The following is a 27,668-nucleotide window of genomic DNA, read 5'->3' on the forward strand; positions in this document are numbered from 1 at the left end:
TTCTGTCATCTGCTACCACTGAGAACAGTCTAGATCCATCCTCTTTGGAACCCCCTTTAGGTAGTTGAAAGCAGCTATCAAATCCCGCCTCATTCTTCTCTTCCACAGACTATACAATCCCAGTTTCCTCAGCCTCTCCTCAGAAGTCATGTGTTCCAGTCCCCTAATCATTTTTGTTGCCCTCCGCTGGACGCTTTCCAGTTTTTCCACATCCTTCTTGTAGTGTGGGGCCCAAAACTGGACAGAGTACTCCAGATGAGGCCTCACCAATGTTGAATAGAGGGGAACACATCCCTCGATCTGCTGGCAATGCCCCTACTTATACATCCCAAAATGCCATTCGCCTTCTTGGCAACAACGGCACACTGTTGACTCTCATATCCAGCTTCTCGTCCACTGTAACCCCTAGGTCCTTTTCTGCTGAACTGCTGGGGAGGTTAGAGAAAGATGACGAAGCATGTTCACTGCAAGTGAAAGTAAGCAGTTATAACATGCACCAGCACTCTGAGACTAAGCGTGAGCTCTAAGAGCTGTAGATATCTAGTGTTCTTGGCTTGCTCAGAATGTCTTTTGATTATATTTTCGCAATAGCTCAATAAGCCTTGACCTGTGTGCAGTGTTACTTGCCTTTCGAAAGATGCACGTATCAGGAAAGCCGATCTGCCTTTCAGAAGCAGAAGATCTAGGACAATGAACAATATGTTTTAAAGTTATAGCAGCTTCAGTGCATATGTATAGTGCTTATACATTAATGCCAAGCTGCGTAATTCATCGTTGAAATTATGCTGAGATGGTAAGGGCTCCTCCAAGTACTGAAGTCATTCTAAGTCCCAGAGTTCCTGTGGTGGTTGCTCAGATTAAATGAAAGTTCCTCTGCCTCCCTCCCTTTTGGACCAGTTCCTGCAAACACCGCTGCATGTACAGTGGGGCTTACTAGCATGAGCTGTTTTGGGAGTACTTTGGGCAATGAGCACAACACCTAGCAGTTTTGTGACACCTTAGTCACACTGGGTAATACTTTATCTCTCCAGTAGTCCCATTAAAATTAATGTTAGAGAAGCAAGGTATGACTAATTATGAGTCAGGGTATCACAAACTAATCTGGTGTTTTCACTTTGTTACAGTAGCTTAATTCAGTGTCACAAATTCCTTTGTAAAGCAGTCTGTTCTGCAGGGTATTGTGAGAGGCTCCACCTAGTGTTACCACAGAGGCCAGGAATGTAATCTTCTCTAGAAGTGAAGTACATACAGACTTCACTTTGAAAACAAATTTATTTTCTTTGAAAAACCTCTAATAAAGAGGACTGCTTTTTCCTAGAAAAAATGGTGGAATATCTGCATATTATGGTCTAAACCAAAATGCTTTTATTTTGTAGTATCAGCCATGGTGCTCATGGATCATATAAAATTTTCTGAGCAGTTTCTTGGTAGTGGGGAAACCATGGTTCCATATGTTATATAATAACACTTGATAGTTTAGGGTTGGGGGAGGGAGTGTTGCCCCATGAATGTCAGAGTGCTTGCTTATCTTATTCATTCAGATAAACACCTCTCAACATCCTGTTTTTGTCATACGAACAGGAAAAGAACAATTGTTTGAGATGTGCGTCAGTCATGCTTGTAACCAGGCAGTCTCATAACCCTCCCCATTTACTATAGCAACCAATAGTCCTCCTGGAAGTGTGTCAGTGGTATGTTGACAGGTATCTTTTCTTTTGTGCTTCAGTATGTGTGCTGTAACTTTACAAGCGTCAAGTGTGGTGGGCACCAGAGCATTCCAATTTTACCTCAGATAAAGGGGTAAACATGTCAGTTTTGCCTTGCATAAATAAATGGACATTGCCATTTTTACGTGATCTCTCTGTCTTTGGTTTTCCTGTACCCATTACCAGGAATCCTGAAAATTCAGAGGCAAATTATGTAGTCAACTAAAGCATTATCTAATTGGCAAATTTTAGCCTGAGTTTATTTGTAGTGCACACAACTCATATTAGAGAAGGGGTTGTTTGAGCCAATTGGTGAAAATAAATTTGGTTCTTGACTGGATTACTTAAAGGTGACCTGGAAAGCTTCGGAACTGCAAAGATCAGTCACTGGGGTTCTCTGAGCCTCCTACAGCAGTGTGTGACATTCCTCACGGTAGGTCTTCAACTCCCACTGCACTTTTGAAAATCCCACCTAGGAACGGCTGAAGCAGCAGTATTGCCCATAATATCCTGTATGAGGGGTTGTCATTCATGGTTGCTGGGGAAAATAGCAACTTTGGGGTGCGAGTAAATAAAGGAGGAAATAATTTTGAAATATTTTCTTTTAAAATACAGTGATTTGTAGTGTCAGTCTGCATTTGGAAGACCTGATTCTTACTTACACTGGTGTAAATCGAGGTAATTTCATTAGCAAAGCAGAGAGGGGAACCGGGCCCAGAATCTACGAATTATTTGGCAGATGGACTGGGCAGTCTAGTAGGTCCTTTCTATCGCCAACTTTTGTGATTTTTAAAATTATTTTTGTCTAAGGTTTTTGGATCTTTCCCATTATATAAATAAGACTCTGTTTGCAGCTTGTTGGGGGATGACAATGTTTCTTCCAATTAAATTCTTCCCTTGAAAGAATATGTGCTTGCTTGGGTAAGGCAACAGGTCACTGTAGAAAACCTGCCACGTTGCTATAGCTCTTTGGATTGGGAAGGGTAGAAGATTACTCACTGCTGTCTGGATTGGCATTTGTCTTGATGAGGGAGGGTGCTTTACCCACAAGGTGGAAAGGTTATAGCTTATGACAATCTGGAGTTCTGAGGGTTCAAAGAGGAAAATGGCAGCATCCCAGCAGACCTTTGGGAAAACAGGCAGAGCAGTCTATGGGGCACAGGCAGGCATAGCTAAGGGATCCACACTTTGATACCTGAGAATGAGAGATGAAACATTGCTGGTGAGTTTCTGTGCACTCCTTTTATCTTCGCCCACTGATTTAGATGCAAGTTGCTGAATAAATAAACAAAACATAATGTATTTGGAGAGAATATGACAGCATTCTTGAAAATTCTTGAATATGATAGCAGCATCGCACTTAGGACATTCTATTCAGCATCTCACCACAAAACAGGAGAAGAATAAATTGAAGTATCTTCCGTTGTAAAAGCTTCATTAGACACTAGTGAAAAATTGGGGCCATATTTCCATAGCCCCCATAATACTCCCCTAAATGTCTGTTTCTATTTGTATTTTAAAAAGCCCGTAAAGATAAAGAATGAGGAATCATCCATTTCAGTTTTCCAAGACTTTTCCCATAGGAAATTCCCAAGCCAAAAGATCTGTGATGTACTGGAGTTAAGATTGTAAATATATATCTGTTACATAGTGGAATGAAACACTGAGTACATTGTAGTTGAAGGGCCTTGTGAAATCAGGCTTCAGTGGGCATTGAATCAGACCCTGAGAGGGGCAAAGCCCCACAAATATTGGAAAGCTGGGACATTCAAAGTTAGATTAATGTTTAACACAGAACAAAAGCAATAGCAATGCAAAATTAAAGTACCCCCAAAATCATTAACTCAGCTCCAGTCACCGACTGCCATGCATGCTCTCCATGTCAGGCATAGTAGAGGGGATAGAACAAACCATGGTTTTTATTGGAAAAGCTAGTTACAACCTTAACTCCAAAGTGACTGATGTTCTCTCTAATACCTAATGTTAATGGGAAATTATTCTCACAAGTGACAGCTTTGGCCTTCTAGTCTTTGGTCTTTGGCCTTCTAGTCTGTGTTAAGAAAAAGACACTATCTGTTATAATCTTTTTCCAGGAAGAACAAATACTAGAAAATCTAGAAATACTTCATGTCAGAATCAGAATGCTGGAGACTTTCCATTTTTTTAAACTGTAAAACTTCTAGATCTGGCCAGTTTACTAGGAACTGTAAAATAATTAGTTTTAAAAAAAGCAAACCCCAGGGTGAGATTCTTGTTATACTGGCTAGAGAGGGCAAGTAGGACCAAATAGGTGCAGTGTGGATTCCTTCTCTCCCTTCACATAGCTCTGCCAATATCATCCGAACCTAAACGGAGACTAAACTGTCAGTGGTTTAAGTTTAGATATACCCTTCAAACCAGAACCAAATAGCATCAAGTCACTGAATAGAAGTCCTCACTATGGACAGTTTGTTTTACATAGAAGAATCGGTATTTACGGAAAACCAGTCAAAGGCTATTAGCGTTAGGATTTGTGCATTTCCAGAGATGCTTGGAAGGGAGGACATTGGTAAACTATTTTAGCTTTCAGAAATTATTTTGCATTTGATCCTTCCCTCTGAACTGCAAAGTGTTTAGGGTACCTAACTGAAAGCCTGTAAACTTAGTTCCAGTCTGCTGCTTCTCCTGCTGTCCCTTTATTGTGGTATTCTCAGCACCATTGAGTATGAAAGAATAATATGTTTAAGATAAGAAAGGAAACTGTTTATATATTAATTTTAGAATTCATAATTTTTCCTGATCTTTACCAGGCTTCTTGGGCTTATAGGAAGACACTGTTGGCTTTCTATAATTGGGTTGTGTTTTTCTGTTGTTGTTTTGTGTCCCGTGAAACCATGATTAATGAAATAAAGAAATATTTACTAATATTGTGATTAGGCTGACTTGCCTGTATTCTTAGATTATCAGAGAGGCAACAAGGCTCAGCAAGACGCAGCATTGCTGAGGTTAGATGAGGGTCTGGATGTTTGGATAGCCCATCTCTTAAACAAATAGCCCCATCTGTTATTTCAGAAATGTGATCCCCCATCCCACTCCTCCCTCCGTCAACATTGTCATTCAAGGGGCATCTGCAGCAAGAGAAAAGTCCCCCCCCCCCTTTTTTTTTCTATCGCTTAAAAAGAATAATTGGAAAAACTCACTAAACTGAGAGTTAAAATAAGTAAAAACTGTATTGCTATGTTCTTGGTGAGGGTTTATGAATTGGGTTTTGGAAAGTGTAGTCTTTAAGTGAAGTCTTTAGAAAGTGAAGTCTTTAAAAAAGACTTCTTAGTGGGACATTTTTTTGGTAAGGTTGTTGCCTTATGTAAAAAAAGATGAGTTTATAATGAAAAGATTAAAGGTGTTTTTAGGGTAAAAAATTTTGGCTTCAGTTTATTAATTTGGACTTTTGGTAAACATAAGAAACACCTCTCCAAAGGTCAGAGGCCCTTGAGCTTTCGTTCTTGTGTGTTTTTTAAAGTTTTGAAATTGTATACAAAATTAGGGCTGTCAATGATTAAAAAAATAATCGCAATTAATTGCAAGATTTAAAAAATAGGATTAATCGCAGTTTTAATCGCACTCATAAACAATAGAATACTATAATCTGGCGTGGCCTTCCCTCCGCTTCCGCCTCTGAGGGAGGTCATGCCTCCTCGCAGTTTGGTCTGCTATAGACTTTTCCAAGCAAAGAAAAAGAGGGGGGAATTAGTGGTTCTCAAGGGGCTTCGGCCTTCAAGTGGGGCAGGGCCATAAACAGTCTGGGCCAGTGGTGGGCAGCCTGCGGGCCACATGTGGCCCATCAGGGTAGTCTGATTGCAGGCCATGAGACATTTTGCTGACGTTGACCATCCACAGGCATGGCCCCCCGCAGCTCCCAGTGGCCGCGGTTCGCTGTTCCAGCTTATGAAGTTATGTAAAAAAACAATTCTATAATTCTATATTTGTAAGTTGCACTTTCACGATAAAGAGATTGTACTTGTATGAGGTAAATTGAAAAACAACATTTGTAATAAAAAAATAATATAGAATGAGCACTGTATACTGCATTCTGTGTTGCAATTGAAATCAATATATTTGAAAACGTAGAACAACATCCAAAATATTTATAATAAATTTAAATTGGTATTCTATTATTGTTTAAAAGTGCTATTAAAACTGTTATTAAGGGTGACTTTTAAAAAAAAATCTAGTTAATTTGTTTTGTATTAATCGCTTGAGTTAACAGTGATTAATTGACAGCCCTATAAAAAATAACTGCACTTTTCTTAGTAAAAGTGGGGTATTTTGTGAACAGTGAGTTTTCCTTTCATTGACAACATTTTCATTTCGGGAGAGAAGTTCTGACCAGATGACTTAGCCTTTAATTTTATGTGAATAGATTTTATTTGGCCTGTATTTTTTTAAATGAGTTTTAGCCATTTTGAAAACAAAAAAAAGTTTATATGTTTAAATCAGAAGCGCTGGAATGGGTTCCCTAGGGAGGCGGTGGAATCTCCTTCCTTAGAGGTTTTTAAGGTCAGGCTTGACAAAGCCCTGGCTGGGATGATTCAGTTGGGGATTGGTCCTACTTTGAGCAGGGGGTAGGACTAAATGACCTCCTGAGGTTCCTTCCAACCCTGATGTTCTATGATTTCTCTTTTTATTACTTAATGTATATTTATTATAAATATATATTTATTAATAAATATTCATGTCTACATTCCATTTCCATTTAAAGTATGGGGATATTTTTTAACTAGGATGTTGCATTAGAAAAATGTAAAAGCTGCTGACTCACCAATAACTAGACATTTATTTGCAAAATTGTCTGGTTTGCCATTTTGCTTTCATAACTTGCTTTTTTAAATAGTGGGTTTCATTTTTCCTGAGCAGTATGAGTTTTTCTTGCAAGAGGAATTGTTTATTTTCCAGAAAAGATTAGTTTTGCCTTCAAATGTGTGTTTTTAACAGCTTAGTCTTTATAAGAAGCTTCTCCTTTGACTCGCTCTCCAATATTTTCTTCCCTTTTAGCCCTTCCGTCTTTTACTGCAGTTCTGTTTGCCTTCCTCATGCTGTCTTTGTTTTACCCTTTTGTCGTCCCCCCCAGCCTTTACCCCTTTTTTCTCTCCCCTTTGCTCCATTCCCTTTCCACCCTCACCCTTTTGTCTCCCAGTCTCTGTCTCCAAATTCCGACTTCTCCTAGGTCTTTACCATCATCTTGTCAACATGACAGACTCTTAGAGGCATTGCAGAATGTACTGATCACGTGAAGGGTTGTTTTTCTCTCATGGCCACCATTCGTTTCTGAGGAGTTACTCTGAATGTCTCAAATTTTTCTCCAGAGAAATTCAGTAAGAAACACTAGATCTGCTTAATCCCGAGCATGGAAGTAACAACACAGTTAGGAAACGGAGGGGGTCTTCCTTTATTAGGTACTTCTGGCTTCACTTCATCCTCAAGCTCCGTCTCCAACTTCAGAAAGAACTTTCGAACTGTGGTAGACGTCACAACACTTGTCATTTAGAAAGTTGTAGCTGGAGACTGAGCCTAAGGATGGAGTGGAGCCAGAAATTCCTAATAAAGAAGGATCCCTCCGTTCGCTAACCATGTTGTTACTTCATTTTCTTTTCTTATTGCTCTGATCCAGTTAATGTCAGCATAGTTATATATTTTAGAAAGGCATACTTGTCTTATTGGGTTTCAGGGAGAGAACCTTAAGAAATAAGCACTGCTCTTGGTAACAAAAGATTGTAAATTCTAATATTTTTGTTAAAAAGGTTTGTTGCTTCTGAAAGTAAGTAATCACTCATTTTGTATGATTTCATCCTCTGTGTGTGTGTGTGTGTTCTGCAGTTCATTATAAACATTCCAGGGGTGAGGAACAGTTATTCTGTACAATTCAAACTTACCCGGCTCCTAGTAACTAGCCTCTACTGACTTTGGGGAATTTGGAAAATATTCCTTTAAAATTATCTGAAATTCACACTGGCAATCTGTTATACATACATTAGGTGGTTATTACATTATAGACAGCTGGAAGTCTCCAACTTTTTGGAGTGTGGGCTACATCTTAGTAGAAAGACCGTCCCAGAGACCATCTCCTCTTCCGTTCCTGAGTGCGTAGACAACCTCCTTTTCAATCCCATTGTGCAAGCTGGTCTCCATATTGGAAGAGAAGGTTCAAGGTCTGGAGCAACAGGTATCGACCCTGCGTTGCATAAGAGAAAGCGAAGATTTGCTGGACAGACGTCAGGATATGCTTCTACGGGCACAATGTTCTGAAGATTCAGAGCAGGCTGCGCAGCGGGGACAGGAGGACGGTGAAGAAATTTAGCAGCATGTGACCTCCAGAAGAAGAAAGGGGAGCGTCCATTTACCAGCAATGCAGATACAGGTAGGTAACCGTTTTCATGTTCTCTCCACAGGTACTAATGCGGAGAGTGGACTAGATGATACATCTGAGGGAAGGGAACAGGAGACTCCGCCGATTGGAAGGCATGAGATGCACTGTCCTACGGATGGGGGTTCCACGACCACCGCTCCCAAGAGAAGGAGGTGGGTGGTGGTGGTCGGGGACTCTCTTCTCAGGGGGACTGAGTCATCTATCTGCCGCCCCAACCGGGAAAACCGAGAAGTCTGCTGCTTGCCAGCAGCTAGGATTCACGATTTGAAGGAGAGACTGCCGAGACTCATCAAGCCCTTGGATCGCTACCCCTTCCTGCTTCTCCACGTGGGCACCCATGATACTGCCAAGAATGACCTTTAGCGGATCACTGCGGACTACGTGGCTCTGGGAAGAAGGATAAAGGAGTTTGAGGCGCAAGTGGTGTTCTCGTCCATCCTCCCTGTGGAAGGAAAAGGCCTGGGTAGAGACCGTCGAATCGTGGAAGTCAACGAATGGCTACGCAGGTGGTGTTGGAGAGAAGGCTTTGGATTCTTTGACCATGGGATGGTGCTCCAAGAAGGAGGAGTGCTAGGCAGAGATGGGCTCCACCGAACGAAGAGAGGAAAGAGCATCTTCGCAAGCAGGCTGGCTAACTTAGTGAGGAGGGCTTTAAACTAGGTTCACTGGGGGAAGGAGACCAAAGCCCTGAGGTAAGTGGGGAAGTGGGATACTGGGAGGAAGCAGGAGCGCGCGAGAGGGCAGGGATCCTGCCTCATACTGAGAAAGAGGGACAATCAGCGAGTTATCTCAAGTGCCTATACACAAATGCAAGAAGCCTGGGAAACAAGCAGGGAGAACTGGAAGTCCTGGCACAGTCAAGGAATTAGGATGTGATTGGAATAACAGAGACTTGGTGGTATAACTCACATGACTGGAGTACTGTCATGGATGGATATAAACTGTTCAGGAAGGACAGGCAGGGCAGAAAAGGTGGGGGAGTTGCACTGTATGTAAGGGAGCAGTATGACTGCTCAGAGCTCAAGTATGAAACTGCAGAAAAACCTGAGTGTCTCTGGATTAAGTTTAGAAGTGTGAGCAACAAGGGTGATGTCGTGGTGGGAGTCTGCTATAGACCACCGGACCAGGGGGATGAGGTGGATGAGGCTTTCTTCCGGCAACTCACGGAAGTTACTAGATCGCAGGCCCTGGTTCTCATGGGCGACTTCAATCACCCTGATATCTGCTGGGAGAGCAATACAGCAGTGCACAGACAATCCAAGACGTTTTTGGAAAGGGTCTGGGACAATTTCCTGGTGCAAGTGCTGGAGGATCCAACTAGGGGCAGAGCTCTTCTTGACCTGCTGCTCATAAACCGGGAAGAATTAATAGGGGAAGCTAAAGTGGATGGGAACCTGAGAGGCAGTGGCCATGAGATGGTCGAGTTCAGGATCCTGACACAGGGAAGAAAGGAGAGTAGCAGAATACGGACCCTGGACTTCAGAAAAGCAGACTTTGACTCCCTCAGGGAACTGATGGGCAAGATCCCCTGGGAGAATAACATGAGGGGGAAAGGAATCCAGGAGAGCTGGCTGTATTTTAAAGAATCTTTATTGAGGTTACAGGGACAAACCATCCCGATGTGTAGAAAATATGGCAGTTGACCAGCTTGGCTTAACAGTGAAATCCTTGCTGCTGTTGAACACAAAAAGGAAGCTTAAAATAAGTGGAAGATTGGACAAATGACCAGGGAAGAGTATAAAAATATTGCTCGGGGATGCAGGAGTGAAATCAGGAAGGCCAAATCACACCTGGAGTTGCAGCTAGCAAGTGATGTTAAGAGTAACAAGAATGGTTTCTTCAGGTATGTTAGCAACAAGAAGAAAGTCAAGGAAAGTGTGGGCCCCTTACTGAATGATGGAGGCAACCAAGTGACAGAGGAGGTGGAAAAAGCTAATGTACTCAATGCTTTTTTTGCCTCTGTCTTCATGAACAAGGTCAGCTCCCAGACTACTGCACTGGGCAGCACAGCATGGGGCGCAGGTGACCAGCCCTTTGTGGAGAAAGAAGTGGTTCGGGACTATTTAGAAAAGCTGGATGAGCACAAGTCCATGGGGCTGGATGCGCTGCATCCGAGAGTGCTGAAGGAGTTGGCGGATGTGATTGCAGAGCCATTGGCCATTATCTTTGAAAACTCATGGTGATCGGGGGAAGTCCTGGACGACTGGAAAAAGGCTACTGTAGTGCCCATCTTTCAAAAAGGGAAGGAGGAGGATCCTGGGAACTACAGGCCAGTCAGCCTCACCTCAGTCCCTGGAAAAATCATGGAGCAGGTCCTCCAGGAATCAATTCTGAAGCACTTAGAGGAGAGGAAAGTGATCAGGAAGAGTCAGCATGGATTCACCAAGGGCAAGTCATGCCTGACTAATCTAATTGCCTTCTATGATGAGATAACTTTCTCTGTGGATGAGGAGAAAACAGTGGACGTGTTGTTCCTTGACTTTAGCAAAGCTTTTGACACTGTCTCCCACAGTATTCTTGTCAGCAAGTTAAAGTAGTAATGACTGGATGAATGGACTATAAGGTGGATAGAAAGTTGGCTAGATTGTCGGGCTCAACGGGTAGTGATCAGTGGCTCCATGTCTAGTTGGCAGCCAGTATCAAGTACAGTACCCCAAGGGTCGGTCCTGGGGCCGGTTTTGTTCAATATCTTCATAAATGATGTGGAGGATGGTGTGGATTGCACCCTCAGCAAGTTTGCAGATGACACTAAACTGGGATGAGAGGTAGATACGCTGGAGTCTAGGGATAGGATACAGAGGACCCTAGACAAATTAGAGGATTGGGCCAAAAGAAATCTGATGAGGTTCAACAAGGGCAAGTGCAGAGTCCTGCACTTAGGATGGAAGAACCCCATGCACCGCTACAGACTAGGGACCGAATGGCTCAGCAGCAGTTCTGCAGAAAAGGATCTAGGGGTTACAGTGGACGAGAAGCTGTAGAGGATGTGGGAAAAGCTAATGTACTCAATGCTTTTTTTGCCTCTGTTTTCACTAACAAGGTCAGCTCCCAGACTGCTGCGCTGGGCATCACAAAATGCGGAAGAGATGGCCAGCCCTCTGTGGAGATAGAGGTGGTTAGGGACTATTTAGAAAAGCTGGACGTGCACAAGTCCATGGGGCCGGACGAGTTGCATCCGAGAGTGCTGAAGGAATTGGCGGCTGTGATTGCAGAGCCATTGGCCATTATCTTTGAAAACTCGTGGCGAACCGGGGAAGTCCCGGATGATTGGAAAAAGGCTAATGTAGTGCCAATCTTTAAAAAAGGGAAGAAGGAGGATCCTGGGAACTACAGGCCAGTCAGCCTCACTTCAGTCCCTGGAAAAATCATGGAGCAGGTCCTCAAAGAATCAATCCTGAAGCACTTGCATGAGAGGAAAGTGATCAGGAACAGCCAGCATGGATTCACCAAGGGAAGGTCATGCCTGACTAATCTAATTGCCTTCTATAACGAGATAACTCTGTGGTTCTGTGGATGAAGGGAAAGCAGTGGATGTATTGTTTCTTGACTTTAGCAAAGCTTTTGACACGGTCCCCCTCAGTATTCTTGTCAGCAAGTTAAGGAAGTATGGGCTGGATGAATGCACTACAAGGTGGGTAGAAAGCTGGCTAGATTGTCGGGCTCAACGGGTAGTGATCAATGGCTCCATATCTAGTTGGCAGCCGGTATCAAGTGGAGTACCCCAAGGGTCGGTCCTGGGGCCGGTTTTGTTCAATATCTTCATAAATGATCTGGAGGATGGTGTGGATTGCACTCTCAGCAAATTTGCGGATGATACTAAACTGGGAGGAGTGGTAGATACGCTGGAGGTGAGGGATAGGATACAGAAAGACCTAGACAAATTGGAGGATTGGGCCAAAAGAAATCTGATGAGGTTCAATAAGGATAAGTGCAGGGTCCTGCACTTAGGACGGAAGAACCCAATGCACAGCTACAGACTAGGGACCGAATGGCTAGGCAGCAGTTCTGCGGAAAAGGACCTAGGGGTGACAGTGGACGAGAAGCTGGATATGAGTCAGCAGTGTGCCCTTGTTGCCAAGAAGGCCAATGGCATTTTGGGATGTATAAGTAGGGGCATAGCGAGCAGATCGAGGGACGTGATCGTTCCCCTCTATTCGACGTTGGTGAGGCCACATCTGGAGTACTGTGTCCAGTTTTGGGCCCCACACTTCAAGAAGGATGTGGATAAATTGGAGAGAGTCCAGCGAAGGCCAACAAAAATGATTAGCGGACTGGAACACATGAGTTATGAGGAGAGGCTGAGGGAGCTGGGATTGTTTAGCCTGCAGAAGAGAAGAATGAGGGGGGATTTGATAGCTGCTTTCAACTACCTGAAAGGGGGTTCCAAAGAGGATGGCTCTAGACTGTTCTCAATGGTAGCAGATGACAGAACGAGGAGTAATGGTCTCAAGTTGCAGTGGGGGAGGTTTAGATTGGATATTAGGAATAACTTTTTCACTAAGAGGGTGGTGAAACACTGGAATGCTTTACCTAGGGAGGTGGTAGAATCTCCTTCCTTAGAGGTTTTTAAGGTCAGGCTTGACAAAGCCCTGGCTGGGATGATTTAACTGGGAATTGGTCCTGTTTTGAGCAGGGGGTTGGACTAGATGACCTTCTGGCGTCCCTTCCAACCCTGATATTCTGTGATTCTAAGCTGGATATGAGTCAACAGTGTGCCCTTGTTGCCAAGAAGGCCAATGGAATTTTGGGCTGTATAAGTAGGGACATTGCCAGCAGATCGAGGGACGTGATTGTTCCCCTCTATTCGACACTGGTGAGGCCTCATCTGGAGTACTATGTCCAATTTTGGGCCCCACACTACAAGAAGGGTTTGGAGAAATTGGAAAACGTCCAGAGGAGGGCAACCAAAACGATTAGTGGACTGGAACCCATGACTTATGAGGAAAGGCTGAGGGAACTGGGATTGTTTAGTCTACGGAAGAGAAGAATGAGGCTGGATTTGATAGCAGCTTTCAGCTATCTGAAAGGGGGTTCCAAAGAGGATGGATCTAGACTGTTCTCAGTGTTAGGAGATGACAGAACAAGGAGTAATGGTCTCAAGTTGCAGTGGGGGAGGTTTAGGTTGGATATTGGGAAAAACTTTTTCACTAGGAGGGTGGTGAAACACTGGAATGCGTTACCTAGGGAGGTGGTGGAATCTCCTTCCTTAGATATTTTTAAGGTCAGGCTTGAGAAAGCCCTGGGTGGGATGATTTAGTTGGGGATTTGTCCTGCTTTGAGCAGGGGGTTGGACTAGATGACCTCCTGAGGTCCCTTCCAACCCTGATATTCTATGATTCTATCTATGTAACACCCTGTCAGGATTTCCTCTCCTCTCTGAACTCTGGGGTACAGATGTGGGGACCCGCATGAAAGAACCTCTAAGCTTGTTTGTACCAGCTTAGGTGAAAAACTTCCCTAAGGCACAAATTCTTTCCTTGTCCTTGGATGGTATTGCTACCACCACCAAGTGATTTAGACAAACATTCAGGAAAAGCACCACTTGGAGTTCCTATTTCCCAAAAATATCCCCCCAAGCCACTTCACCCCCTTTTCGTGGGGAGGCTTAAGAATAATATATCAACCAGTTGCCTTTAATAAAAGGACAGACCAGACCCTTTCTTTAGGACACTAAAATCAATCAGTTTCCTAAAAGAAGAACTTTATTATAAAGAAAATATTTAAAAGCAGCACTGCTATAAAATCAGAATGGAAGGTAATTTTACAGGGTAGTAAAAGATTTAAAACACAGAGGATTCGTCTCTAGGCTCAACTTCAAAGTTACAAAAACAGGAATAAACCTCCCTCTTAGCACAGGGAAAATTCACAAGCTAAAACAAAAGATAATCTAACGCATTTCCTTTCTATTACTTACAATTTTTGTAATTTTAGATGCTTATTTCAGGTGGGGTTTTAGGAGATGGTTCTTCCTGCCCTGGGCCCTCTCTGTGCACGAGAGAACAACAAAGAGAAACAAACAAAACCTTCTCCCACAGATTTGAAAGTATCTTCTTCCCTTATTGGTCCTTTTGGTCAGGTGCCAACAAGGTTATTTGAGCTCCTTATCGCCTTACAGGTGAAGGAGGGATTTTATACCACCCGTAGCTGTATGTTTATGACACACCCCCAAGGCCATGAACCTATTGATGTATTTTTAGCTGTGGGGAGAAGGTGTGGGAGGAGTTGGGGTCACTGAAGGAGAGGCAGTTTTTTGAAACTTCCCAAACATCAGAGAAGAGGGTAGGAGAGGATAGAATCATAGAGTATCAGGGTTGGAAGAGACCACAGGAGGTCATCTGGTTCAATCCCCTGCTCAAAGCAGTACCATCGTAACCAAACTGCTATGAGAACCGGTGGTGCTGTTTGTGGAAATAAAGAGGAAACAGTATGGTTCCAGGAAGAAGCACACTGTCTTGGGCCTCAAGAAGGGAGAAGGGACCAGAAGGCTAATGGAGTCCCGCCTTGCAGAGTGAACTTTCAAATAAGAACAGTTGGAGAACTTGAGTCTCCTTGTGTACTCCAAGGGTGTGGCTCTGCAGAGGCAATACACTCCTTATGCTCTAGTTCAGTGTTTATCAACCTTTTTGATGCCAGGGACCAGCTTTCCGCCTTCCTAAACTGTGTCAGGTAGATCTCAGGGACCAGTGCTGTTCCACAGACAGTTCTTTGAGAAACACTGACCTATTTCAAAATGGAGTTCTTTTGAGGAAGTTCTATGGTCTGTGTTATATAGATCAAACTAGATGGAGGATTGGGCCAAAAGAAATCTGATGAGGTTCAATAAGGATAAGTGCAGGCTCCTGCACTTAGGACGGAAGAACCCAATGCACAGCTACAGACTAGGGACCAAATGGCTAGGCAGCAGTTCTGCGGAAAAGGACCTAGGGGTGACAGTGGACGAGAAGCTGGATGTGAGTCAGCAGTGTGCCCTTGTTGCCAAGAAGGCCAATAGCATTTTGGGATGTATAAGTAGGGGCATTGCCAGCAGATCGAGGGATGTGATCGTCCCCCTCTATTCGACATTGGTGAGGCCTCATCTGGAGTACTGTGTCCAGTTTTGGGCCCCACACTACAAGAAGGATGTGGATAAACTGGAGAGAGTCCAGCGAAGGGCAACAAAAATGATTAGGGGACTGGAACACATGACTTCTGAGGAGAGGCTGAGGGAACTGGGATTGTTTAGTCTGCAGAAGAGAAGAATGAGGGGGGGGATTTGATAGCTGCTTTCAACTACCTGAGAGGTGGTTCCAGAGAGGATGGTTCTAGACTATTCTCAGTGGTAGATGAGGACAGGACAAGGAGTAGTGGTCTCAAGTTGCAGTGGGGGAGGTTTAGGTTGGATATTAGGAAAAACTTTTTCACTAGGAGGGTGGTGAAACACTGGAATGCGTTACCTAGGGAGGTGGTGGAATCTCCTTCCTTAGAAGTTTTTAAGGTCAGGCTTGACAAAGCCCTGGCTGGGATGATTTAATTGGGGATTGGTCCTGCTTTGAGTAGGGGGTTGGACTAGATGACCTCCTGAGGTCCCTTCCAACCCTGATATTCTATGGTTCTATGATTCTTTGATCACAGTGGTCCCATCTAGCCTTGGAATCTCTGAGCATGACTGTGACGGGGTGTACCTACCCTGCACTGGTTCAGCAGGGGTTAATCATATTCTGAGGGCTAAGAAGGCCATGCCCCTTGTCCCTGCTGGGCATGCTCCAGCTGTAACTAGGGAGTAGCTCAGCTCAGTTTGGGCTGACCGCTGAAGGGAACAGAGTTGCATTGCAGACTTCTGCGGAGGGACTGCTGGCACTCACGGGTGCAGAAGCCAGCCGGGATGCGGCTCCAACTGACCACCAGCCACCTGATGCCACAGTCAGAGGAGAGAGCGTGGAACCCCTGAGACTACCAGCCGTGGAAGAACTGGTAGGAAGTAGCCCCAGGGGATTAAGCATTGATCTGGTTGAGGTACAGGGCTTTGACTCAGTGTGTTTCAGAATGATACCCGCTGACTCGGTGGCAGATAATCCTGCAGCAGACAGGGCCTGGGCTGGGATCTGGTGGAGTAATGAGGTCCCAAGTCCCCCTACCTAGCTTGCTGCCCCCCCGTGGGTGGCAGCACACCCCACTCTGGCCGCTTAGGCCACACTGCCATGCCATGGAGGGCAATTCTATTGACTCTAGCCACTAGACCACACTGCCCTGCCACAAAAGGGTGGTCCTATTGACTCCAGCCACTAGGCAGCATTGGCCTGCCACAAAAGGGTAGTCCTATTGACTCCAGCCACTAGGTAGCATTGGCCTGCCACAAAAGGGTAGTCCCATTGACTTCAGCCACTAGACAACACTGCCTTGCCACGAAAGGCTAGTCCCATTGATTCCAGCCACCAGGCCGCATTGCATTACCTACAAGTGTGGTCCTAGTGACTCGGGCCACGCTGCCCAAAACCAAAGGGCTGCTGCACAGTCTCCGAGCATTAGACCATGCTACCCGAGGAGCCAGGGCTGCTGTGGCGACTTGGGAGACTAGGACATTTAGGTCTCCCAAGCTCTACTTTAATTCCCTCACAAACTGACATCCCCTGTACAGGTGGACCTACCCTGCGACAATGACAATTTCATGTTAGTAACTTTCCTTGCTTTATTACTCATCTTTATGATAGAGTTTATCTTGCTTTGGAGCGCTGTCTCTTCCATTACCTCCTGATGTGTTTATTTTTTGATCACTATAAAAAATGTTCATACTGGAAACCTGTATTTTTATTTTGTTTATATTTTTACAGTAGCTTACCACACCAACTCTAGTACACAACTACACCACATAATGCCATGTTATATTCAGTAAAGTGCTTTGTGAATTGTCTATTCAAGATAGTGAATAGAATGGAAATATTAAAAGAAAAAATGACTGTACAGTTGTAGAAAATCAATAGTGGCGATTTTAGCTATACTGTTGTATCAGCATAAATACAAAAGAAGCAGGGGTTGCATTGCACTGTGAATAAAGTAGGAAATGTGATCTTGGCACTGTTTGGAAAGTATGTGGAAATTATGGCTATACCATTAGATGTCATTTAAAACACATGTTCTTAGGAGGAGAATGCATAGTTGATTGGTCTGAAGGAGACGGAATAATAGTAATGAAAAACCCGCTTCTCAATGCTGTAGATTGTTCTAAATTCTGATGGGCTGAACCATTGCCATTCAGAGACTGAATTCCGCCTACTTCTATTGCTTATTCTGATTTACTGATTGCTTGGCCCCATTCCTTTCTTCTGCAGCCAGAGAAGCTTTAAACCAGAAGAGGGTTATGTTAGTTGGCCATAAGTCTGATTTTTAATTGGATGCCTCTACAGCTGAAGCATGATAAATATTGCGAAAGGAATTGGAAAAAGCCAAAAGCAGCACTGAATCCCCAGTTCTCAGGAACATGTTTCAGGGCTGTTGGACAGTGGGTGGTCTCTTTCCTTTGAGCTTCTAACTGTTTTCTGAGGGATTTCCCCATTTAGTTCCTATATTACTCGGGGACTCCTCATGCTCATACTGAAGCTGACAGAGGGTTAAATAAGTCTTTTGGGAGGCAGTGAGCGTTCGGCACAAAGCAAGGAGGGTCTGGCAGGATCCAACAATACTGTAGTAATAGGAATCTAACTTTAAAAATCAATGAATGAGCTAAACGATCCTTTGGCTAGGTAACCATAATCTCTAATTGGTATGTATTTCCATTCCACTAGCTAGTCAGCATGTTGGCAGTGCTTTTTTTTTTTCCTACAGTAAAACCCAGTAGTAATGAGTTGTTTAATAAGCCTCCTATAAAGCTCCAGGAGAGTTGCACTCCCTTCTGTATACTTCTATCTGGGTATTTGTACATTCATCTTTTCTCCAGTCTCTCAAATTATCCAAAATTCATCTACTGCTTGTTTTTCCTCTCCTCTTAATGTCTGCTTTCTCTTAGTGAGCTCTTAAATGCAGTTATGATGCAGGGCTTCAAAATGTATATTGTGAAGTATAATGCTGGTTCTTATAAAATTGCCCAAATATTTTAAAAATGTCTTGCTTCAGGTGTTTGTTACATGTGTTTATATGAATGAGTGTATGAATACAAAGAAAGTATAGAATTCACGATGGCAAGAGCAGTTCCCTGTAAAAACATGTTCACAAGCTCAAAGAATCCCTTTACACAGTGTAGTAAGGATGGAGAGGCTAATTATTCCAACCAGTATGTGGTGAAGTTGAAGTTTCTTTATGTAAGATGTGTACATGAAGAATATTCAAGGCTGAAAACTTAAAGGTTGTAAATATCTATCTGTTGCTTATGGAGGAACTTTGTATCTTTTTTTTTTTTTATACCCAATGTTAGTCTGAAAATTCAAAGTTAGTTACCTTAAAAAACAATATCTGATAATCAGAAAAGATAGAAATTTATCTTTAATGTCACCCAAACAATTTCAACTTAGTCCCTGAACCCACTAACCTTCCACTTTATGTATCCAGCATACCTTGCGTGTCAGGACACAAATGTTTTGTTGAGGGACTGTTGACAAATCAGGTTTTGATAAAGACTTCAGTAAATCTAAACTGTTTATTACTTTGCATGTGGAATCAAGGCAGCTGAGACCATGGCTTTGGTTCTGTACATTTGTGTCTGTGATATGAGTGTGATTGCCCGCAACCCTGCACCTCTAACTTGTGAGCTACTTATTTGTTGAGTTCTTAGCTCCAGATATGCTGCCTACATGTATGTACAGCCTCACAGTATGATATTTAAATATTTGCAACCCTCTTTTCTTTTGCAGAATTGTCCCAAATGATCATTCTGATGCACTGAAGATGTTCATTGAGGATAGGCTTGTTTCCTGGGTTTCAGTATTATTTTAGGGAAAAACCATAAGGGGAAAGTTAAGGTTATGACTTAATTGATGCGTGGATTTGGTTTGAAAATCATTATATTTATTATCTGCCTCTTGTTAGACATGGTAATAAAGACTTAATTTTTAAAAAATGAAAGCCCGCCCATTTTTCAGGCTAGAGATATGAGTTAACAGTGCCTTAGAGAAGGCCTGAGCATTGGCAAATAGAACTTGACCTTTTCCAGCTATAAAGTGCAGCTGTAACTGACTGGTTGATGCAATCCTAAATTTCAATACATTATCCTCTTTCTCTTACTTTCAGTTTCTTTTAATTAGCTGACCATAATTCTTCCAGGCCTCAGGCTGTATGGCGTTTATTGGCTCTTGACACAAAGAAAAAACACAGAGAGATTTTTCACTGGTGAATTTCTTCTTTGGGGGTTGACGTCTCATTTTCCCCTGCAAGATACACGAGTGGCTTTGGTTAGAAAATGGATTTCTGTTGCCAGTACATTTCAGTAAAATTTTGAGATGACACACGACCAAACCATCATTTTACTTCAGCAGCCTGTGTGTGCCAGTTTTGTCATGATCACAATGTGTTCTGAATGATCTATGCAAAAAGAAAAAAGAGAATGAATAGAAAGAAGTTTCTGGCTTTCCTGAGAGGCACTTTTCCAACTTAAAAATATAAACCCTGTGGTTTTCATGGTTTTTAAATGCAACCGCAGACATTGAGAACTGGGAAAGACTGGATTTACAGTGACCCCCTTTTATTACTGGACAAAGGAAGAGGGTTTATTTTATTAATTAAAAATGTTGAATGCTATTGAATTACTATAAAAAAAAATTATTAAAACATGAATTTAGTGTTTGGGGAAGGGGCCAGAGGGGAAGTCAGGTTTTTTGCGCCTGCAATGAGCAGGTGCAGAATATGCTTCTTTCCCAGGGCTCCACCAGGGTATTTCTGTGGGACCTCTTCTAGGGCTCAGAGCTTCTGGACAACCCTCCGAGCTTGGCACTTCTGTGGAGCCTGCTAATGAGGATGAAGATTAGTGCCCATTGTAGTGATTGTTTATGTGATATTGATGTCTCTGCTTTGCCTTGGGAAGTAGAGTAGATCGCCAATCCAGGGCACTCTGAGACTTTTCACCACAAATTCATGGTCTCGCTGGCTACACTGGACTTTGCTCCCCACTCTTCTCTTTGGCATGCATGTTTTGGAAGCTAAGAGTGCAGATCTCCTCCAGCTCTCCCACACCATCTTCTCACACCTATTTGTTGTGGGTCCATCCCTGTGTCATTAGTTTATCTAATTCAGGACTTGAAAAATCCACTTGCCAGTAGTTAGTGGGGAGCTTTCCATAGCAAGCCATCAGTTTCTACTGAATATAACTTTTATTTGAAAAATAGCTAGTCTGGTTGGAAAGAAACCTGAGGCAATGCAGGTTCTTCTTCCTGAACCTGCAGACAGCCAGCTCCTATGCTGCTGCTCCCCTTGTGCTGCTCACCCCACACAGCAGAATGAAACTGACAAGACCCTGCATGGGCAGTTATTGACAACCCTGTGGTAACAGCTCTGTTGACACTGTTCTGTCAAGAACAGTGTTGATTTCATGCTGCTGCTTGTGAAATCTAAGGGCTGCTGCAGGGATAGGCACTAGAGATAATCTGAGGAGAAGGGCCAAACCATGGTGGGAGAGGGAAAATATTGAAGACATCTTTCCACCCCTCACAGCAGCCAGAGGGATGGGGGAGAGACCTCCATCTTGCCCCCAGAGGTTCTGGTTGGGGAAGAGGAGACAGACAGTGCCTCCTCCCTTCCAGTAGCCAGAGAAGGTAAGAACTTCAAATTTATATCATGTTTCCTAGCCAAATGTAAGAGGACATTGGCCCTTTACTGAAACTCATGGGGTTTTTTTGGTTGTCTAGCTCCCAGTACCAAAAGAAAGGGGAAGTGTCAATGGGAAATCAGGACCCTGATACTGACAGTACCCAGGAATAATGGGGAGAGGCCAATGCTCCAGGTCAGCCTGATTGACAGGGTGGGCAGGCTAACGAGGGAGTCCGGAGGCAAGGGGGGTCCCATCCTCCAGGTCAGCCTGATTGACAGGGTGGGCAGGCTAACGAGGGAGTCCGGAGGCAAGGGGGGTCCCATCCTCCAGGAGCAGAGCTGTGCCAGCCAGAGAACCAGAGAAGCAGCCCAGGGAGCACGTCAGTGCTGGGTGCAGAGCCACAGAAACAGCCCAGAGAGCAGACCTGTCCTGGGAGCAGAGCTGTAGCAACCAGAGCCAGATTGGCCAGAGTAGCCGCCCAGGAGGCTAGAGGCAGAGCAGCAGCAGTGCTGAGGCACAGTGGAGGTGGAGCTGGAGCCGTCCAGAGCTGGATATGATGAGCAGCTGGGGAGAGTGAGGGGGGATCCTGGGCAGCGGGCCCAGCATAGGGAGATGCTCCCATCCAACAGGCCTTGCAGGCCAGACTTGGAGGGGGATTGTAACCCTGATGGGGGGCTGACGCTGGGAAGAAGGGTCCTGCCACCAAGAGCCTGAGGGCATTTGGCCACCGCCAGAGCAAGTGTCTGACCTGCAGCATCCCTGCAGCACAACCAGGGCTTGGGCAGGGGCCTGGGCCGGGGGAGGGACAGATTGTGAACCGCCGTGATGTTCCAGAGCTGCTGGTTGTGACGTCCCCGGGCCACAGAGTGGGGTGACGGGTTTTCCTTTTACCTTTCCCATTTTTCCTTATTTTTAAACTGATTGCTGTTTAATAAATTGTATTTGCTTTGAACTGTATGGAACGATCAGTGGGTCAGGGAAGCATCCAGAGCACAGAGAGCACCCCGGAGTGGGGACACCCTAGCCCCTGTCCTGCATGACCACAACCAGGTGGGGGGTCGAGCCCCCCAGGAATCCTGGACCCAGCCTTGTTGGGGTTACGAGGACTCTGCCACACAGGAGAGTGAGAGGGAGCCCTCGAGGTCAGACAGGCCACGGGGTAAAGGGAGCAGGAGCGAGGATTCAGATCCTTTCGCTAGCCCATTCCACCGGGGTAGTGTATAAGCCAGGAAAGTTCCCCACAGTAGCGGGACCATTCCCCCACTTACACAAAGTCTGGTAGGACAGATAAGGGTGTCCAAGCAGAGATCAATACAAACTCCAGCACCCTCTCCCTTTTCCTTGTGAACATTGCAGTGGAGCTGGGCAGCAAAGGGTGTTGCCTCTGAGCTTCATTTGAGCCCTCCCACCCCACAAATCCATCTTTTTGTCTGCCACTGGTAGTAGATGTTATATTCACCGAACCTTGATTGAATGTTCTCATAGACATCCCCAAGTCTGCATGAGGTTGTAGAGGGGAGTGGAGGGGACTGCTGCTGAGAATTAGGATTTGTGTAGTGTACTTACTATTTCTATATATGATTCCTTGTTCAGTGGAATCTTGGATGTAGACAAAGGGCCTGCAGCGCGCTGGAGTGTGGTTGCTTTCCAGGGGAGAAACTGTAGTTTTGTTTCATTCTCACTATTGTGCTCTCCCACATACACACACCCTGTAAGTGTATCGCTTTGTCCGATCCCACTCCCCTCTTTCTTTCCTATCCAATTTGCCTTGCTTATGCCCTCTCTCCCATTGTTTTCCTCTGTTCTCCCACTAGACCTTCCCGTAGCAAGAGAGACTGCGGCAGCCAGTGCTAGCCTCCACTGCCACCTCTCTTTTTCTCTGCCAGCAGTGTGGGAAGACAGGAAAGACAAGGAGAAGTAGCCTGGCTGCCTGGAACTGTGTGTTGACAGCAGCCCCGGACAGCCAGGAGAACATAAGAACGGCCATATTGGGTCAGAACAATGGTCCATCTAGCCCAGTATCCTGTCTCCCAATAATGGCCAATGCCAGGTGCTTCAGAGGGAATGCAGAGAGGAGGACAGTTTTGAGTGATCCATCCCTGGTCGTCCAGTCACAGCTTCTGGCAGTTGGAGCATAGGGTTATATTCCTGATCATCGTGGCTAATAGCCATTATCCTCCATGAACTTATCTAATTTTTTCAAAGGAGGAGTAACTGCTGGGAAGATCTTACAGTCTGCTGAATGCGTGGGTTCTACCAGGGCTGTGGAAATGGAGGAGCAGGATAGACAGGGAGGGAGCAAATGTGGGAGTGATAGCTCTCTTGTCTGTTGTATACATCCCACTGAAAATTCTTTAATTGTTTTTGAAGTTGGTTTGCATTTGTGATTGCATTGTAGCATTTATCCTACATCTGAGGAGATGAGCATATTTTTTCAGAAGAGCTGGTGACAGTGCTGCGTCACTGGAAGTCGACTGGAGAGACTATTTGCATTGCTACTGTTCTATCCTTGTATTCAAGCAGTCATGAGATTTGGGTGGGATTTTCCTTCAACTATGGAAAGATTTGGGGGGGGGAATCACCAAAGAAGGAACTTGTTTTGATGACAGAGGTCTAGAAAGCTTGTAACAGATTTAACTGTTGGCCTTATGCAAAGTCATAACTCTTAGTTTCTCTTTATCATCCCAAAGCGTTCCACACATTAATAATGGTTCAGATTTGCAATGAATTCTATTGAACACATTGGGCTATATATTGACTTTTCAAGTGGGCACACCTCCCCTTTGAAATCAGTAGGAGAGGGTTATGAGTTTGTGTGTGTAAAAGATGCATTTTTATTCTTGCAAAAGTCAGTGGCTCAACAATGGTTGTGGAGCTTGACTTTTCCAATGATGATGTAAAATATTATGCAATGAATTGTAAATATCAAGTCAAGCTGATTGTGGTATTTCCTAGAGGGAACCGTGTGGTAGAAATAAGTGATACAATGAACAAGTGATACAATGCTTTCGGTTCAACGTGCAATCTACTGGCTTCTTAAAATATTCTGTAATTATCACACTTTATAATGTAGCCGAGTTGAGGCAAAAGTTTTGCACTTGAGGTTGCTTTTCTGTTAGCCGAAGTGGGATACTAAGATACAAGTTTTCCCACATTTCGAAGTCAGTTATTAAGGTTTTCTATATAGCGTACAGAGGGTAGTTTAATTGGGTCTCTTTTTCAAGTTTATTTAATTAACCAAAAAGAGAATAGGGGTACTTGTGGCACCTTAGAGACTAACAAATTTATTAGAGCATAAGCTTTCGTGAGCTACAGCCCATTTAATTGGATGCATAGAATGGAACATATAGTAATATATATATACATACAGATAAGTTGGAAGTAACTTCGACTCCCTCAGAGAACGGATGGCCAGGATCCCCTGGGGGACTAACTTGAAGGAGAAAGGAGTCCAGGAGAGCTGGCTGTATTTCAAGGAATCCCTGTTGAGGTTACAGGGACAAACCATCCCGATGAGTCGAAAGAATAGTAAATATGGCAGGCGACCAGCTTGGCTTAATGGTGAAATCCTAGCGGATCTTAAACATAAAAAAGAAGCTTACAAGAAGTGGAAGGTTGGACATATGACCAGGGAAGAGTATAAAAATATTGCTCGGGCATGTAGGAATGTTATCAGGAGGGCCAAATCGCACCTGGAGCTGCAGCTAGCCAGAGATGTCAAGAGTAACAAGAAGGGTTTCTTCAGGTATGTTGGCAACAAGAAGAAAGCCAAGGAATGTGTGGGCCCCTTACTGAATGAGGGAGGCAACCTAGTGACAGAGGATGTGGAAAAAGCTAATGTACTCAATGCTTTTTTTGCCTCTGTTTTCACTAACAAGGTCAGCTCCCAGACTGCTGCGCTGGGCATCACAAAATGCGGAAGAGATGGCCAGCCCTCTGTGGAGATAGAGGCGGTTAGGGACTATTTAGAAAAGCTGGACGTGCACAAGTCCATGGGGCCGGACGAATTGCATCCGAGAGTGCTGAAGGAATTGGCGGCTGTGATTGCAGAGCCACTGGCCATTATCTTTGAAAACTCGTGGCGAACCGGGGAAGTCCCGGATGACTGGAAAAAGGCTAATGTAGTGCCAATCTTTAAAAAAGGGAAGAAGGAAGATCCTGGGAACTACAGGCCAGTCAGCCTCACCTCAGTCCCTGGAAAAATCATGGAGCAGGTCCTCAAAGAATCAATCCTGAAGCACTTGCATGAGAGGAAAGTGATCAGGAACAGCCAGCATGGATTCACCAAGGGAAGGTCATGCCTGACTAATCTAATCGCCTTTTATGATGAGATTACTGGTTCTGTGGATGAAGGGAAAGCAGTGGATGTATTGTTTCTTGACTTAAGCAAAGCTTTTGACACGGTCTCCCATAGTATTCTTGTCAGCAAGTTAAGGAAGTATGGGCTGGATGAATGCACTATAAGGTGGGTAGAAAGCTGGCTAGATTGTCGGGCTCAACGGGTAGTGATCAATGGCTCCATGTCTAGTTGGCTGCCGGTATCAAGTGGAGTGCCCCAAGAGTCGGTCCTGGGGCCGGTTTTATTCAATATCTTCATAAATGATCTGGAGGATGGTGTGGATTGCACTCTCAGCAAATTTGCGGATGATACTAAACTGGGAGGAGTGGTAGATACGCTGGAGGGGAGGGATAGGATACAGAAGGACCTAGACCAATTGGAAGATTGGGCCAAAAGGAATCTGATGAGGTTCAATAAGGATAAGTGCAGGGTCCTGCACTTAGGACGGAAGAACCCAATGCACAGCTACAGACTAGGGACCGAATGGCTAGGCAGCAGTTCTGCGGAAAAGGACCTAGGGGTGACAGTGGACGAGAAGCTGGATATGAGTCAGCAGTGTGCCCTTGTTGCCAAGAAGGCCAATGGCATTTTGGGATGTATAAGTAGGGGCATAGCGAGCAGATCGAGGGACGTGATCGTTCCCCTCTATTCGACATTGGTGAAGCCTCATCTGGAGTACTGTGTCCAGTTTTGGGCCCCACACTTCAAGAAGGATGTGGATAAATTGGAGAGAGTCCAGCGAAGGGCAACAAAAATGATTAGGGGACTGGAACACATGAGTTATGAGGAGAGGCTGAGGGAGCTGGGATTGTTTAGCCTGCAGAAGAGAAGAATGAGGGGGGATTTGATAGCTGCTTTCAACTACCTGAAAGGGGGTTCCAAAGAGGATGGCTCTAGACTGTTCTCAATGGTAGCAGATGACAGAACGAGGAGTAATGGTCTCAAGTTGCAGTGGGGGAGGTTTAGATTGGATATTAGGAAAAACTTTTTCACTAAGAGGGTGGTGAAACACTGGAATGCGTTACCTAGGGAGGTGGTAGAATCTCCTTCCTTAGAGGTTTTTAAGGTCAGGCTTGACAAAGCCCTGGCTGGGATGATTTAACTGGGAATTGGTCCTGCTTTGAGCAGGGGGTTGGACTAGATGACCTTCTGGGGTCCCTTCCAACCCTGATATTCTATGATTCTAAGTTATCATACAAACTGTGAGAGGCTAATTAGTTAAGAAAAGGATGACTTGTGGCACCTTAGAGACTAACAAATTTATTTGAGCATAAGCATCCGACGAAGTGAGCTGTAGCTCACGAAAGCTTATGCTCAAATAAATTTGTTAGCCTCCAAGGTGCCACAAGTCCTCCTTTTCTTTTTGCGGTTACAGGCTAACAGGGTTGCTACTCTGAAACCTGTAATTAGTTAAGATGAGCTATTATCAGCAGGAGAAAAAAACTTTTGTAATGATCATCAAGATGGCCCATTTAGACAGTTGACAAGAAGGTGTGAGGATACTTAACTTGAGGTAATAGATTCAATATGTGTAATGACCCAGCCACTCCAAGTCTCTGTTCAAACCAAATCTGACATCAGGAATCATAACGTTCAAAAACAGGTAGGAGAACACTTCAACCTCTCTGGCCACTCAGTAAAAGATTTAAGGGTGGCAGTTTTGTAACGGAAAAGCTTCAAAAACAGATTCCAGCGAGAAACTGCTGAGCTTGAATTAATATGCAAACTAGATACCATTAACTTGGGTTTGAATAGAGACTGGGAGTGGCTGGGTCATTACACATATTGAATCTATTCCCTTAAGTTAAGTATCCTCACATCTTCTTGTCAACTGTCTAAATGGGCCATCTTGATGATCACTACAAAAGTTTTTTTTCTCCTGCTGATAATAGCTCATCTTAACTAATTAGCCTCTCACAGTTTGTATGGTAACTTCCAACTTATCTGTGTGTGTGTGTGTGTATATATATATTACATTACTGTATGTTCCATTCTATGCATCTGATGAAGTGGGCTGTAGCCCATGAAAGCGTATGCACCAATAAATTTGTTAGTCTTTAAGGTGCCACAAGTACTCCTGTTCTTTTTGCGGATACAGACTAACACGGCTGCTACTCTGAAACCTGTTAATTAACCAAGAGGCCTGAGCCTATTTTTAATGACTACATTCTGGACTTCAGAGTTTAGCAAAAAATTCCCCAGTAACATGTTCTAATTGGTGCAAAATTGAGTAAGAATATTCTTATGAAACATGCAGAGACCAATATTGAGAATTGTATTGCCTTTTAAATTAAATATGCCTAAATGTTGATGGCTCCAAGAACCCCATTTTGACTGGTTTGATGCATAATAAGGGATTTTAATTTAAATTTTCAAGTAGTTACAAAATCTACTTTTAAAACTTTCTGATGACACTTTTTGTCAAGAAAGCTTAAAAAGTTGCTGTGATTATTGGTTTGGTTTGTAAAAGCAGTGGAAAAGCCCAGATGATGTTCCCGTAATTTTAGTCGG

The 27,668-nt window shown here is 44.1% G+C and overlaps 1 protein-coding gene across 13 annotated transcripts in view; it reads left to right on the plus strand.

Moving 5' to 3' along the window:
- The window catches only part of EXD3 (exonuclease 3'-5' domain containing 3), a 616,706-nt gene that overhangs the window by 126,542 nt on the left and 462,496 nt on the right, over positions 1 to 27,668 (plus strand). The gene's annotated exons all lie outside the window — the stretch shown is intronic.

Source organism: Lepidochelys kempii, chromosome 16 (genome assembly GCF_965140265.1).
Source record: "Lepidochelys kempii isolate rLepKem1 chromosome 16, rLepKem1.hap2, whole genome shotgun sequence".
Lineage (NCBI taxonomy): Eukaryota > Metazoa > Chordata > Testudines > Cheloniidae > Lepidochelys > Lepidochelys kempii.